Below are 17095 nucleotides of genomic sequence, written 5' to 3' on the forward strand. Positions count from 1 at the left end.
ACCTTGCACCTCTGTAATGTAGATTTCATCTTGCAGTGTAACCAAGTAGATGAAGGGTGGAGGGATGATGCTTTGGATGGAGATTATTTTATATGCTGCAGCTCTTGTGTATTTCAGCACTCATTAACGCCCTGATGTGTCACCAATCCCAAATTACCACCCCAATTAGTTTTTCCCTGAAAAGGGAGATGAAACAAGTTGGTCAAAATTATTTTCCTCCTTCTTTGGAAAACCAGTTGCCTCACATGTGTCAGCCACACAGATTTGAGCAAAAATACATTCTGAAGAGGAAGTTGTACTTCACTGCTCACATGTTCGTTTTGTGTTTACTTTTGTATTTATTATTACTTTTTTTTTTTTTTTTGCTTCATACACCAAATCCTCAGACAGTATTTCAATAGCTCTCTGGTCAACTATTTTTAGAGCATAAAGGCAACAAAACAGACTTCAAAATGTGTTTTAGAACAGCTGACTACTGCGTGTCACCCCATGAATTACATCTTTCTTATACTCTGCAAAACGCCCTAATTCCACAAATACACTCCCAATCTCAATACTCTATTCTTTCTGGCAAATCTTCCCAACTACTTCTAATTTTTGCTCCATTGCTAGTGCCACTCATCTGAAGCAAATTTTGAGGACTTCCAAAATTAATGACTGCCTTCGTGCTTTGTCTCTGGCTAGAAGCTGGTATAAACATCACCAAGGAATTACGCTGTATCTCAAATCCCTTATTCTATTGATGATGAATGATTCTTCCTTTGTTTCAGAAAAACCGTAAGTCCCTTAAATTTTCTCCACACCCTTTAATTTTCTCTCCAATAATATAGTATTTGTGGCCTGTGTCATCATCAGCCACTACAAACACACACACAGCTGTGACAGAAACCCTTACTACACACACTGCTTTTGCTCTAGCTAGTCCATTTACATTTCCTGCCACAACTTTTATCTCTCAAATGTTCTCAGTGTTTTGAGTGTACCCCTGGAGCATGCAAAGGCAGATACTTTTTTTGTCAGTCCTCCCCAATACTGTGATCCTCATCTTAATTCCTCTCTTTTTCCTGGACTACTGTTCCGTGACTAGGACTGCTAGCAGTTTTCCCTGGGGCGAGAGGGAGCATGGGACAGTACACGGGAGGAGAAATAAATCCAAACATAGAGGTCTAATATGTAATTTCTGGCACTTTCTCAGCTCAGGACCTTTCACACACCACACACCCCCCAAAAAAAAAAAATCAATTAAGAACCCGTGTTTCCTCTTTCAAAAGCAGACAGGCCATGAGATCTTGCTTAAGAAACAGAAGTACACATAAAAAACGTGTCTGCAACTAGTGTGCAGTATTTGAAGGTTTCTCATCTAAAAGTCGCTATTTTTTTAACACCTCATACTGACAGAATTAACGCAGAGCACTCCAATGTAAACGTCATTAGTCAGGTCTGACCCAAACCTGAAACAAGCTCCACATGTTACTGGTCAAAGTCAGAATAAGACCAGGATTTAAGAACTATTAAAGACAGTAATAATTGAACTGCAACTGTTATCCATGCAGGAATACCTTTCCCTTTCTGAAAGGGGAAACCTGGAAGAAAAAAAAAAAAAACAACAAAGTGACATCTCATGCCGTGCCTTTGCAATAAAGAGTAAGAAGAGATATAAAAACCAAGAAAAACAAAGGCAAAATAGACTGGGACTGAAAAGAGAATGGTTATTTTGCTGGAGGTTATCAAGGAAGAGAAGCTGCACTCGGGGACACAGCACTCACGACCAGCAAAAGAACGAAACCAACCCTTTGATACAATATTCAGTTATTTCACCTACAAAGAGCAGGTGCCTACAAGTAAGTGGCAATATGTTGTGTTTATCAGGGTGGTAACACAACACTGGCATACTTCTAACAGTTAAGCTACACAACAGGAAATTTAGCTGCGCACATATAACAGGAGCGTCTTTTACCTGTTGAAGCTTGTTCACAAACCCCATCAGACACAATACATTGTCTAGATTTTTACCTAGCCAATCATTTGACCATAAAAATGCTAAAAGAAAGAAAACATTCACACACGTTTTGATTTGCTCACATTCATATGGTCACATTCAGGTATTTCAATGTCCCTGTGGATGTGTTACTACTGATGCACTTTCAGCCCACTTTTTAAGAGCAAAGAAACCCTACAAGACCAGAAAAGTGACACACACACACAGACAAGGGATAGGGTGAGTAGATGTCTGTCTCACTGGCTTGGACAGTCTGGGTAAGCAAGAGGCTTCACTGAACATCCAGACTATAATCTGTGGGATACTAGAGATCTCCAGGATTTTATTAGAGAACTTCTACCAAGGTGTAGGATCTCCCCATACTTCCCTTCTCAAAGCAAGGCCCTGGGACTTAACCCACATGCAGCTGTATAGCAGGAGAGAGAAAATCCATCACAAGGACCAGACTGCACACACAGGAGAAATATCACACCCACTACTGTTGGGTTGCACAATCACAGATTTAAAAAAAAACAACAAACAAAACACGTTCCTTCTTTGTACAAACCACTGCAAATGCAACCCTCTGTTCCTTGAAAATAAAATATTTGCTTAAAAATGTTGACACAGAATAAATGACCCCAGAACAAAGAAATGCCTTTCAACATATCTTACAGGCACCTGGTTTTACCTCTTACTATTGCTTCTGCCATCATACCTGCCTAACAGATGTAGTGTACACAGCCAAATTTGTTTTTAAAGTCGCAGGGCCAAGGTGGAGAGGGATTTTTAATTTTTTCATTCATTTCTGCAAATTATATTAGCAACCAACTCCATGAATTTCACAAGCAAAGGCTGGACTTCAACAATGCCGACAGTGCTTATTCCCTATCACTTCATACAAAACAGCATTCTTGAAGTCCAAGCACGCTTCAAATTCCTGTAACCTTCCTTCCCAGGCACATGGATTCTGAACTCACCCTGCTGAGCTGTCCAGGGAACACCCACTTGAATGTTGAGCTCCAGCTACTGGGGAAAAGGAAAGGATAAATGCACCCCACATCTATCTGCACAACATGCAAACTAAAACTCAAGAAAGACACTGGTGTCCAAAGTCCTCCGGCAGAATTTGGCATCCCTCTACAGTTAAGAAGCTGCACTAAGTGACAAACTCCTGCTACAGGACAGCATGGCCTGTGCTGCATTAACTCTGTGTAACAACTGCTGTTCTAGGGGTAGTTTTATACCTTATTTTCCCATTTAATTTTTTTTTAATGTACAAATATGAAGTATTTTAGAGGAATGGCATTTTGAACATAAAAAAGCCTGCTGGACAGGCACGATATCCATGTGATTTCTGTTGTCAATTTTAACAAGCATGCAAACAGGCAAAAGACAGGATCAAACAAGATAGAGCTTTCTCACTTTCCATTCTACAAGGAATAAGATCAGAAATTACAGTATTGGTATTATTTGCAGTATTTAATATTATTTTATTATTACTGATATTATTGTAATAGTTTACATGAATATTTTATCTTGGATCAAAGAAATGACCCCTACACTTTAATTCATACACTAGTGTACTTGGTTTGGCCAGATCTCAGACCAAGATCTATCCAGCAGCAATCCAAGTGTCAGCCATACAGTTTCTCAACACCCAACAGTCAGAATCTCTGCTTATGCAGGTTCGTAACCCTCAAGATGCTTTATCTTAAGGCAGAAACAGAAAACAGCAGGCAAAAGCATGAGTTCCAGGTCATTAAGGATTTTCAAGACTAAACTGCATTTTTCAGTTTTGTTTAGAAATGCAAAGGATCCGTGGAAACCACGGCACACACACGATGTACACAGAAGAGCAGTTACTGCCAGGGTGGGTACTGCTGTCTGCACTAGTGCTTCTTTAACTTTTTACAACAGTAACATGCATTTCAGTACAGCTTCAACAACTTGACTCTAGTCCTTACATTTGATTATCGTTGCTTAAAAGGAGAAGGTACTTCTCACCACTACAAGTGGCATAGTTACAGCAAATTGTATTTTCTCCTAAATCTTACAATACAGCAAGTCGTTAAACAATCTGGGTAGGCAATAAACCACATTATTCAGGTATGTCCAGGTACTGAGGTACCATTAAAATAGCATCTTAAAATAGCTTTTGCTGCTGATGAGTATCACAGGGACAATCCCAAATTTCTCTGTAAATCCAGGAGGCAGCTGCATACATTCAACCAAGACACATGACCTATGGTTACACATCTGAGTGAATTTACACAGGAGAGAAATATAGTAGGGTGAGGAAAGTGTTCTAGCTCCCAGAAAATGCACGCCCACCTCAACGTAATCAAGTATACAAGCTATGTTTTGAATGTAAGCTGAACTTCTGAAGTTAATGTGTACCACTAGAAATTCTGAGCACTGGCACTGCTCCTTGCGTGGCAGGCAGTTAACATACCATCTTCTCAGTGGCAGCAGGGGAAAAGGAGCAGATACCACTCCAGTCTCTCCTCTACTCAGGTCCATCTAGACAAGGCTGCAACCAAGAACAAGGCACTCAGTTGCCCGCTTCTCCAGGTGCTCTTCTGAACTGGAACAGTAGCTATGGCAATATTATTCTTTTGTAAATACTGACCTATTTTCAAAGTTTGTTCTCCCAAGGCACCTTTTCCTCTGCCTTTGGTGCACCCTCACCTAGGAAACACAGGGGCATAAAGTAGGCTTCTGCCATCCCTGCAACAGGTCGCCCAGCTGGGAGATTGCTCCCAAGAAAATCGTGCTGCCAGTAACAGGCCAGTGGCCAGATTAACTGGCCTGGCACACCACACGGCTATAGGGGTGCGATGCATCCCCGCTGGAGAAGCAAATTACCAAATTAACAATGCCTCCCCAAATTTCTGAGCATTATGTGGAAACAAAAGTGCAACACTAAAACCAAGAATGGGTTTGTAACACTGAGAGTTTAACTGGCCTTTTGTAGTATGCAACTGTCTGTACTTAGGGTAGAAATGACCTATAAATTACTCAACAATTTCACTCACTTAAAAAAATTCTTACTTTACAAACACAAGTATCTATTTACAAAGCTGCATCCTGCCAAAAATTCAAATACTTTGTCTGTACACCTATCCTTTGATTTAACAAAGCATGCATTTGAGGTGGTTAATGTGCATTTCAGGGTATATTAAAAATGAAAGATCATAAATTAACATTAGCCCAGTTAATCTCTGCCAGTATTTCGCTCCAGCTACACTAACTAGACCCTGGCTAGCATTAAGCCAGTCGGTACTAAGTCAGTTTTGTATTCTTAAGTCTAACCTGTGGACATGATGCTAATAGCAATGGGTATACTTCAAGCTGAATTTAAAATGACTGAAATTTCAGGTATCTTCTCCTGTAAACTTCCCAGATTAGGAAGCAGATTAACTCTGAAATTTCTTTTACAGACCTGCTAAAAACTTGTACAATCCAACTACATTCCAGAAACCAGTGGCTCCTGTTTAAATTAGGACCATTACACTCGCCAGAGAGTTTGGCTGATCGAACAGCTGCAGTAAGCACCAGCTCCAGGTCTGAATGTGCACTGGAAATATTCATCACTGTGCTGAAAATATCAGAAGAAAAGCTAGTTTGGACAGGAGGTTAAACCCCCCCCAAATACATTTAGATTATGATTCAAGGTAACTGTTGGGAGATTTTAATAGGTACTTAAATCAGAAAATAGTAACCCACTACTAGTATAGGTGAGAAAGCTGAAGATCCTTCAGATGTATCTTCAAGTTCAAAAATGCAGGACTATTTTTAGCTACAAGGAATACCCTTGTGGGAAAAAAAAAAAAAAAAACAAACCAAAAAAACAACAAAAACACAAGCACCCAACCAAGTGAAAACATTCAGAAGCAGACCTGCAACGGGAACAGTTTCACCCCCACAAATGGTTTGCATTTGAGCAACATTAAATTTCTGTAATTGTAAAACCATGTGTCTGGTACTAAGAGCTCCATAAGGCTGGATCTGACACTCACTCTTGGAACTTTGCTACAGCCCTGTCCCCTAATGCATGTCCTGGGGGAGACAGGCCCAGGTTTCAAACAAAGGGTCTTGGGAAAGTTTAAAAATCCCAAAAGTTATAGAAGTTATTAACAGCTTAAGAGTTCTCTTTCCCTCCTGCCTCCTCAGTCTAGCTGACCCACTTGTTTGAGGGGTCAAACAGTAAAGGAGAACGTGAACTAAGCTAGGTTAAAAATAAACTCAAAATAAGGAAGTTATTTTAAATTCAGATCCCTTCATTCATCTTATATACCATGTGCTCCCACACAGTTATGTCAGTGCAAGTGAGGAGGCAAAAGGGAGGCACAGAGGTCAAAACACCCCAAACAGCCAGCTCTAGAAGATACTTCTTCTCTTCTCTGTAGCAATGCTGTTAAGAGTGAACTAGACACAAACCCTTCTGGCTCCCAGCAGCATATAGAAGTGATCCGCTATAATGAAGTACGGTACCCAGACCAAAATCCAGGACCTTCTGTGCAGCGTGTGCTCAGTTTTTGGTTAGACTCCTCTTTCTTGCGGGCACTACCCTCAGCTGCACGGCTGCACAGCACAGCCCCCCCCTCACACCGTACCAGTTCAGAGACACTTCTTGGATGTGGGCAATGTTTGATGCCTCTGATGCCAGAGAGGTCTAGCACACACACCTGCTAACTGCGAGTGGGCTTTCACTGTACTAATTTAAGAAAAGCTAGGTAACAACAATAATATTCTTGAATAAAAGGAGCCTTGAAGATATGTTCCGTGTTGATTCAGTGCTACCAGAATAACTTTACTAGCAAAAGTGTATGTTTACACACTTGGACACATGAGGCACTAAGAAGGCTCCCATGGCTCACGTTCAGACCTTGACTATGCTGCACTTGAAGCAACTGATTACTTTTCTTGGATCTGACTTCAGTTTTGCTCTTCAAAGGTGCCACAAAGTACCTAAATCTTGATTAATCTTCCTTATTAGTTTGCAATATGGATTTACACAAACACTTGTGGGGCATGCATAATTTTTAAGGCAACCAACAGATAAACGTACTGAAAAGAACCGCTTGAGCCATGGTCTGTCACTGCATTAATGTTAACACCTCTCAGTTCATTATACTGAAGGCTACTGAAAGGTCTTAAAGAATTAGTTAGAATGTTTTCTTAATCCAGCAAGAGAGGTCACTGACCAATAAAGCTGAAGTGGTTTTATCCCAAGTTTAAAAGTCTGAAGACAGATGTTGCGGTTCCACACACACTCCTTCAGTGGCAACACCAACATGCCCAGTCCCCAGGCTCACTCCCAGCCCTACACCCCGTCCTTCGCCAGAGCCAGCTCAGCTCTTCCTGCAGCTGCAGGGGCTGCAGAACCCACTGGTTTCACCACGTATCTCCAGCAAAGCAGAGGGGACAGAACAAAGCCACGGTGAATGGGGCTGCTTGTGAAAGACAACTGACACAAGTGAAACGAGATTCATTTTTGTGCAACTTTCTAATTATTTTTCCCCTTAATCTGTACTATTATCAAGATGAAGATAGGGTTTCCCCAGCAGAGCTCCGCTGGGGTAAGCAAAGGAGCGGCATAGCTTTCCCTCCTTCAGGAGGAAACACCAAGAATCCTTTCCAGTAAGGACCCCTATCCCTCCCACACCAACCCTCTCCTACTTTGAAGCATACACTTCAGGGCACAGGTTGCAAACCAAAGCACGAGTCTCCTGAACAAAACAGGTTAAAAAAGTAAGACAAATCTGCTGAGAACAAGAAAATACCTTAAAATCAATATGTAACTGAAGCCATACATTTGAAGAAACAATTATTACCTAATCCTGGTTACACTTTTAGAATAAACTATTTAAAATTATTAATAAGTTTCCATTTCTAGCACAGTTTAATTTGATTTTACTGCTGCTTAATTTTAATTCCTCAACTGTAAGGATACTTTAAGAAAGGGGAAAAAAAAAAAAAAAAAAACCAAAAAAAACACAACCAACTCCAAACTTACGGCTACTACCTTTGTGGCATGGCAGAAATATTGCAAAGCATTATAATAGTTTTCAAGGGGACTGTTTTTTTGGTGCAGGGTTGAAGTCCAAGAAGTATCTGAAACAGACTGAAACAGCAGAGACAAAAACCACACAGGAAGAATGAGAAGAGGGAAAGGAAAGCAGAAGAAAATTGTGAAACACCTCTACTATAAATTGCTACTAGCAAGGAAGGTTTGTGCATGGCTTCTGACCCACTATTTAATTCATATAATTTATGTAATTTATAGACACATTTCAGTAATCTCTGTGTTCAAACTTCTATTAGTATCTACTGTTCTTCAAAAATTAGGTTCACCCCTCAATACTATTAAGCAACTAACATTTAACCAGGTGAAAAATTCTTTAGAACAGGTCACTTCCTCACTGCTCCCAATGAAGAAGGAAATCTAACTGCCTTTAGTTTAATTTAATGAACAATAAAAAAAGGGTTCAGTGCAGCCTCTGCTTAAGCAGATTTCCTTTAAAGAAAAGTATATCTCATCCTGTCTTAGCACTTGAAGCCCGTAAACCCATGCAACAGCATCCGGGTTGCTAGTCTAGTCAGCTCTAACATCTATAACAGAAGTAAACCAAACATTTATCTAAACAGAATAATTAAGACAGGCTGTGAACGCAAACTTGTGCCTAAACATTGTTACCTGATTATGGTTACCAGAAATATTCTGGTCATAGGTAACTGAGACATATTTCATGACTACTGAACAGCAACAGCAGAGTGTCAGCTGCATCACAAGAGCTGCCCAGCTTTACAAGCAGAAAGGGGAATGCTAAGGTCTTCCCCACCACCAAGTGAAGTGACCTCTGTTCTTGAAAAAACACCAAAGATGATGCAGAAGCCACCATACCCCACCACTAGGATTGCCAACTCCTACTTGACTGTCTAAAACAAAATGTAATTTTAGATGGAGGGGGAAGGAAAAAAAAAGAAGAAAAAAAAACAAGAAAAAAGAAACTGACCACTCCCCAAACACTTTTCAAACACTTTTTAATCTCTTGATTCTTTTCCAGTAATCAGAGACTATCAAGACATAAAAATGCAACAAGTTACTGTCCAAAAACTGTATTGCTAAGTAAGTGCAATTCAACAGAGACACTCCTCAAGTCACACAGGGGCCAGGGCAGCCTAGGGAGACCACATCAGTATCGGTCCCCATCACAGCTGATGGATAAAGCAGTAAAATATGAGAACAGGATCCCAGACACAGGGTGGCCAACCTTTCTGATCTTAAGACCTGCAAAACAGAATGTTTGTATCACTACAAGCCACAACCCCCTGCTGCTACCACCACCACGTCGAGCACAGCAGAAAAACTGCAGAACATCTGCAAGTTAAAAATGCCTACCTGAAAGCCATCCCCTACCTACCCTCCCACACCTACCCTCTCCTACTCTGGATGACCCATTTCACCATGAGGGCCAAATCGCACAGGTGAGCAACAGCAGGGGGTGGCCCTCCTGCCCCAGCGCTGGAGGGGCAGCTTCTTCCTCAGCTGGGGTGCAGATTGTCCCCCAGCCTGCAGAGCACCCCAAGCCACTGCCGGAGCCCGAGGGACTGTGAGCATGGGCAGCCACATGCAAGGTGCTCCAGAGTGCAGCCCATAACATGGCCTGGGCTTCAAACTGTAGTCCACAATTTATCCAGTACTTTCACAGCTCAGAAGTAGGTTTTACACTAAAAATTTCCTACCTAGTCACAGAATAATGTGCTGATCTTATACTGGGAAGTCTGTTTCTTTAATTTTCCTTCGCTTAAATAATGTTTATATATATCAACTCATTTATTAACTTAATTACAACAGATGTAAAGTCTAAATGTTTTTCATTCACAAATTAACCATTTTATGAAACAAATTTACACAACTAATCCCTCATCTATGTAACAGTAAGAATATTAATCTACTGAAATGGATTTGGAATGTAAAACCTTCACCAAGTTCAAATAGGTGTTTGCACCCTCATACTTTTATCAAAATCACCATCAAAGTTCTGCCAAAATGTATCAGTGATGTTAGAAAATAACTCACTGAAACATATGGGAAGGAAACTCTCCTGTTGTGGAAACACATAACTACTCCTTTTTGTAAACACAGCTCAACAGGAATTCACCCAATTGTTGTATAACATCACATTCAGAGCCATAAACCAAAATTTTCCTTAAATCTTTACAAAAACACACATGCACAACTGGAGATGCCAATTTTTTTTAAGAACATCCATACAGTAGCACCTTGTGAAATCACCAGATGATCAAGCTTAGAGCTATGGTGAACACCCATAATACTCCTACACATCCTTTCCTATTTACACTAGGAAAAGGGAAGTTATGAAACATTACCTGAAGAATTTTCACAGATTTCTGCATTTAAATCAAGTTTATTGCAGTGCATTCAAACCCTTAACATACAAAATAGAAAGCTCCCCCAAGTCCTGTTTTCCAGCACTTCTACAATGATTAATTCAAAGAGGTGTGACTGTATTAAAACTCACCTCCTCTCCTGGGCTGCAAAACAGTGTGGTACTGCTAACAAAACAAATCTATTTTGAACTTTCTCTCATAGGACATTCCAGCTCACTATCCAACATCACCTTCCTCTGGCTTGTAATATGTTTTGGAGTGCTCTAGTCGAGGCTCTAGTTTCGATGCAGGAAACCCCAAGATGTTCAGGATGCCTCAAAGACCATCTATCTCCACGTACCAGCATACACACAAGAATAAGGTACTAGTGTTTTCTCTTCCCCAATTTAAACAGGATGTTCTTGGCACATCTTCTGAGTGGCATCACTCTGGAGCTCGCTTTACAGCTGCAGCTAGGGAGAACTCCAGGTTTGCAGACGCTGAATGTCCTGTTCTCCTAAGATGTTTCATGGTAAAAAGCATGATGGTTTTGTTCAAATCCTCGCTATTAAATGGGTCAGGAATGACTTATTTTGGTGATGTTTAAAACAGCTGCCAAACAGCAATTAAAAACACAAACCAAGACACACTATACTGATTACATCACGGAATTTTAGTTTTATCCAAATTTACCGTTTAGTCTTAATCTCCATATTTTTAAGAGATTTTGCTTTACAAATACTCATGCTGTTACACTGAACAATCAAGCTGTGTTATTCTAGATGCATATTAAGTCCAATATAAAACAGTCTTCAAACATGTTTTTCTATTCTGAAGAGAATCTCAAAGATTCCTAGACACCACAGTAAAAGACTAACACTGTCTTCCGCAAACTGCAAATATTCATACAGTTTCAGTATTTTCAAAAATCTGTCTACTAGTTTCCAGAAACTTTATTATTTCTAGTTAACAAAATCTCAATCTTCTAAGGAAACTATGCAAATACAAGTCAGAATATTATTTCCAAGCTGACCATTCTTCATTTTGCTGAAAAGTCGAACTCCATTCAGTGTTTCTGAGCCTACAGAGCTTATTTTACTACCATCAGGAAGCCAAGCCGGGGACAAAAAAAAAAAGTTTAGCAGAAATATTAAAATGTGTTAAAAGTCTACGCCTGCAACAATATGCAGAGATACATTACGCTACAGCTGTTGCCACTGATTAGGTGCACTTTTACTCTTTTTGTTAGTGTATCAAATTAAAATGCTAAAACCATGGGAGCACAATACATTATCTTAAGTGACCAATAAAAAAAATGTTTAAGAAAATAACACTGCATCTATAACAACTTGACAAGTAAGACAGCCAGTCTCCAGCCTCCATTCTACTTGCCAAGACACTTTACACTGATTACCAATGTCAAAGTAGCACATAACAGATTTTATATATATTAATATACATACGTATCTGAGGGGCAAAAGGACACTAGTGCCTTGTATTGCAGGCCACCCAATACTTTACTCCTTCACAATCAACGTTCTGCAGCCACAAGACAGGAAGCTAAACTAAAGCAAATGATCTGAAACACCTCAAAGCACAAACTAATGCAAACAATTAAATTTATTCTCATTTAAGAAAAATTCGATGCTTCAGAAGCTCTAAACCAGTTCATTTTCACCCTTACCCCAAATATCAAATGATGTCATGCAAGATGTACTGGCTAAACTGGTTTAACTGCTACAAGCTGGATGCACTGTTCAGATTTTCTTGTGATAAATTATTCTGCAGCAATGAAACCAATTCAATTAGTCTCAAACAACTATCTCCATCTGCTTTTTTAAAGTTTGGGATTATGTTACTTTAACACATAAAACAATACTTTACTTAGCATAGGTACCTAGTAATGACAGGTAGCAGATTTTACCTCTAAATTCAGTCAATAGCACAGAACAACTGAAGTGGAGTAATGAAGTCTGATATATACATAGTTCAACCTGAAGAGCGTACTATGTACACTTCCCTCTTAATTTTACACACATTTTCCACTATTTCCACTTCTCCTTCACAGAAAATTTACTAGAACTGACAACCTATTGAGCACCCACTTCACGAAGAATGCACAGAAGAAACGCCAGACATAGTCAGCACTCTTCAAAAGTCACCGATGCTCGGTTGCCATGAAGCAACAATCTCAGAAAGATGCAACCCACACCTTTTCCCAAGGCCAAGCATGCTGTTTCCAGAGGTACTAAATGTTATCATTACTGGGATAAGAGACCAGGCCTGGTCCTTCACTCTAGGTATAACCTCACAGCATTAATTTAATTTTGGTTGTTGTCTGCTGCATCAGCGTTTTTCTATCCCCTTACTTGAGCATCATCTATTTCATAGAAAAATGTCAAGGCTGGAGAGAGGAAGGGGCAGAAAGAACATATTAATAAGCAGATACGCACAGTCGTGTGATTAATTTAGTCTGCATATTCTCCTCTCAAACACACAGCCTCACCTTATCACCACCTGCCTAGAAGTAATATAAAAGACAGTGAAGGTGCTCAGGGAAAAAGAGGGATATGGGCCTTCAGAAGAAAGGTATGGAAGCAGGCAAAAAAAAAATTAATGCTGTGTATGTATGCAAATTATATTAATTTGCCAGGACTTAAGAATACTAACGAGGACAAAATAGAAGTGGGAAGTAAGCACTCAGAAGACAAGCAAAAAAATGTTATGTACTTGACACCAGCATCACACAGTGGGTCAGAAATCTAGTAAATTCCATCAGCAGTCAGCAAAACAGGAAAGAACAGCAAGCCACAAACTTTCAATTGCATGGAAACTACAGGAAAGTGCAATTGTAAACTTCTCACATACATACATACACAGGCAGGTTATTGTTTTTTCTTCCTGTTCTTCGTAAATATCTTGCATCATTTCACCTGCAATTCAAATCTCAACTTTAAACTGCAACAATAAGGGAGAAACTTAAAAGACAGCATTGCCTGAGAGGCTGCAGAGCTGACACAAGGAGAACTCAAGTTCTGAACTACCAGTCACCACTCTTCACAGACTGTGACACTGTCTTAGTAAGCTTGTGCTGGCTACTTCAGAAAAGAAACTTCCATAATGCAAAGCACACATATGTGTGTAACTATGGGCAGAGGCTGAACCTACAAAAAAGCAGATTCAAACTATAAACAAGAGAAACTTACAGTTACTAAGCTGCAAATGAGGCTTTCCATGAAAGAGCTTTATGAAATACCTAGATTTGTATTAAGCCAAGTTCTTTGAAGTGCAAACACCTTTGTGGAAAGACGTTACAGAGGAAACATATATAAAGTATCAGGAATTGGATTCAATTACACTTTTTAGAGAAACTCACCAGCAACTAAACAGCGGTAATTCTTTGCCTGATAAAGCAACCTACATACCCTACTCACAAGTACAGAAAAACTACTATTTATTCCTTCCACTAAATTTATTTAGCATACAAATAAACTCTTCAGAATTTCTACAGGATAATTTACTAATCATCACCCCAAACTGTTAATTTATCTAAAACTCGGGCACCAACAGCTTATCTGCACACTCCCACTCTGTTTTGGCCCAAAGGCAGCCACAGCAGCAGCCAGAATCACATGCTTTTATGTGGCAATGGATGAGGGGTGCACACAAAATCCACAGCTAGTGACAGAATTTGGCCAGATAACCGCCAGCATCTGTGCCACCTCAGGCAGCCCTTCTTGTTCCTTCCCGCCCCAATGCCAAACCTCCACCACATTCATACAACACTAAATCAGGCTGCATGGTGAACCAAATTAAAAACCTAAGCTACATTTTAAAACCCCACCTTTTGTTTTTAATTTCAAGTACTTCATAGTCACAGGGAGTGCACTAGCCCAACCTCTGGCATGGCACACGAGATGAACATGAGCAGCAGCCAACACCGTGTTTGTCCAAGTGCACCCTCAGCTAGGGAAGAGGATGCCTTCAGTCCAGGGGATGCAACCTCTGCAACAGTTCTCAAATTTAAGTTTCCCTGTCCACATATCACTACTGCAAAGCCTCAGTAAGGCTAAAGCTGACTACAAACAACATCCACAGGTAACAGAAGACGAAGTACACAAAGAGGTGATTTGTAACACCACAGCATTCTAGCTAAGTACTGCAAGTAGGTGAGCCTGCATCACACCTGGTCCCACTGAGTGGGTACCTACCCCTTATCGAGGCTGTCGTTGTTTCTTCGTGATGCAGAGATTAATTTTTCTTTTCAAAGGGAATGTCTTCCTCCCTCCCGAAGTCTGAGAGCCTTGTCTAGCACTACTTTCATTTACACAGTCTCCATAAGGTCATCAAGGAAGAGTAAATTAGTCATAAGAGAAGGGAAAAAACCAGGGACATGAGAGCAGACACTCAAAATACCACATCTGATTTAATCCTAGTGTAATTCCACACTTTCATTACTATATCTGAAATGGTTATTTCACTCAAACATTGTTCATCTAGTACAGCTGTACACAGAATAAGCAAACCTTCACATGATTCGAAATCAAGATGTGCAATTTTCCACTGCATTCTTCACATACCTCCTAAATCTAACATGATCACTCACAGAAGAATGGCACCCGACAATGTTCTGTACATGTTAAAATTAAGCTAAGTACATGTTATTAAGTATTTTCAATACTGCATGAAAGCATCTCAAGAAAGCTCAAACACCCATACATTAAGAGAGTGAACACTGTTTTATACACTAAGTGAATATATACACATGATGTCAACTTTTATTAAAAGTTAGCAATAATCTGATCTCTGCGATCTTGTAAACTTGAAACATTTCTCAAGAAAAATCAAGTACTGCAAAAAAAACCTGCAAAAGCTAAACTTTTTTGGGGTTGTTTTTGCATAAGTGGACAGTTCTATAAACTCTCACAAATTAGCAAGTTTGTAGTATGACCCAGAATCAGCTGCGTGCAGCCTAACAGATCTGAGATAGGTTTCCGAGATTGCGCTGTATTCTCTGTGTCACGATGTTGATATACACAGACTTTTTCCTCACCCCTCCAATGGAGGTAGCCCACCAGTGCAAGATTTCCACAACCATCAAAGGGACTTCTACATGGATTTCTGAATGCCTGTATCCCCACTGACAGAGGGGATGCAGTCCAGAGAAGTTCAGAACAACTTTAAACTGCATAAAAATGTTCAGCATTTCACAGCGTTCCCAGCATGGTAGAGCATCAAGCTCATAAAAATCAAAACAAGAACGTTAAATACAATCAATATTCTAAAGGACTTGAAAAGGATATTGCAAAAAAGCAGATTTCTACAGGCTATCAAACAAACTGCTGGAAAATATAATCCACAAGATCTTAGCATACAAGTTAAGAGGTATATTTTAAATCGGCTCCTTTTATGTATTTGTCCCACAGTGTATTAACACCACATCGGAGATTTTTCTAAAAAACTAAAACGAGTCACTCCAATAGTAAACAAGTTTTAGCTATTATCTGACGAAATGGAGATTTACGTTTAAGAAACCAAGGCTTTATGTAATGACCTTCTAATCTTGAAGTGTAATCTCACAGCCACTGTGACAAACTTCCACTAAAACACCTTTGCTCCTCCCGATTCCAATGGCCATTATTTAGCTGAAAGGTGCATTTGCTAAGTCGATTGCCACGTTTCCGAGCAAAATCTCTCGTGGTGGTGAATATTTATGTCACTGCTGATTAAAACGGCAGTAACAAAATCGGCATCCTCACGGCCAGGCATTCTCAATGATATTCAGGTAGTTGTTGGTTTTGACCTCCAAGTCAAATACCATCGGTACGAGCAGCAGAGTGTGGCTCCCCTTCCTCAGGGAACAAAATCCCGCCGTACACTCGCCCAAAATAATTTTCCATCGCTGAAATCGGGCGGGAGGCGTTGTTCACAGGGGGTGGGGGGGCGGATGCGTAAAAATAACAACACAATGCCAAAAAAAAAAAAAAAACAAACCACCAAAAAAAAGCTAAAGGCACCGCCAGAGACTGCACCGGACGGGAGCGGGGAACAAGCCTGAAATGTAGTGCCTCCTTTACGAAAGCAGCGCAACTGCATGACGGTGCAGGATCCGGGCCGCGGGCTGTGCAGGCGCTACACATGGCCAGCGCTGCCCGCCGACCCCGCGCTAGGCCCGGCCGGCAGCGGGTTCTGTAAATAACCCTCGGAGGAGGGTTAATTAAAAATGGCGAGCAGCGTGGCTGCCTGCATACAATGCGCGGCCGGGCCGAGCCGCCGCGCCGCCCCGCACGGCCCCGGGCAGGGCAGGGCTGCAGCCCACCGCCCACCCCGCCGCAGCAGCGGGGCACACCGGGCCGGGCCCGGCCCGGCCCCACCGCCCCCGGGCAGCCCCCGCGCCGACCGCGTCCCCCCTCCCCGCGGCAGAGCTGAAGCGCTCCCCCCGAACCACAACTACTTTCGGGCGGACCCCATCCCCCCAGGCCGAGCGGCCCCCCTCGGGGCGGGGCGCGGCGCGGCCCCGACGCCCCCCCGGCTCCTCTCCCGGCGGCCCCCACCAGGCCGAGGGTGCGGGGCGCTCGGCCGCACGCCGCGCCCCGGGGAGCGGGGCTGCTTTTGTAGCAGCGCGTCCCCCGCACCCTCCCCCTCCCGCGACATAAATCCCCGCAGAGCCCCCCCCGGGGCCGCCTCCCCCAAACCCACACCGCCCCAACTTTCCCT

At 41.5% G+C, this 17095-nt stretch overlaps 1 protein-coding gene across 2 annotated transcripts in view; it reads right to left on the reverse strand.

Annotated features, from left to right (window-relative positions):
• The window catches only part of USP7 (ubiquitin specific peptidase 7), a 77960-nt gene that overhangs the window by 59874 nt on the left and 991 nt on the right, over positions 1–17095 (reverse strand). The window lies entirely within an intron of this gene.

Source organism: Falco punctatus (assembly GCF_963210335.1).
Source record: "Falco punctatus genome assembly, chromosome: 4".
NCBI lineage: Eukaryota > Metazoa > Chordata > Aves > Falconiformes > Falconidae > Falco > Falco punctatus.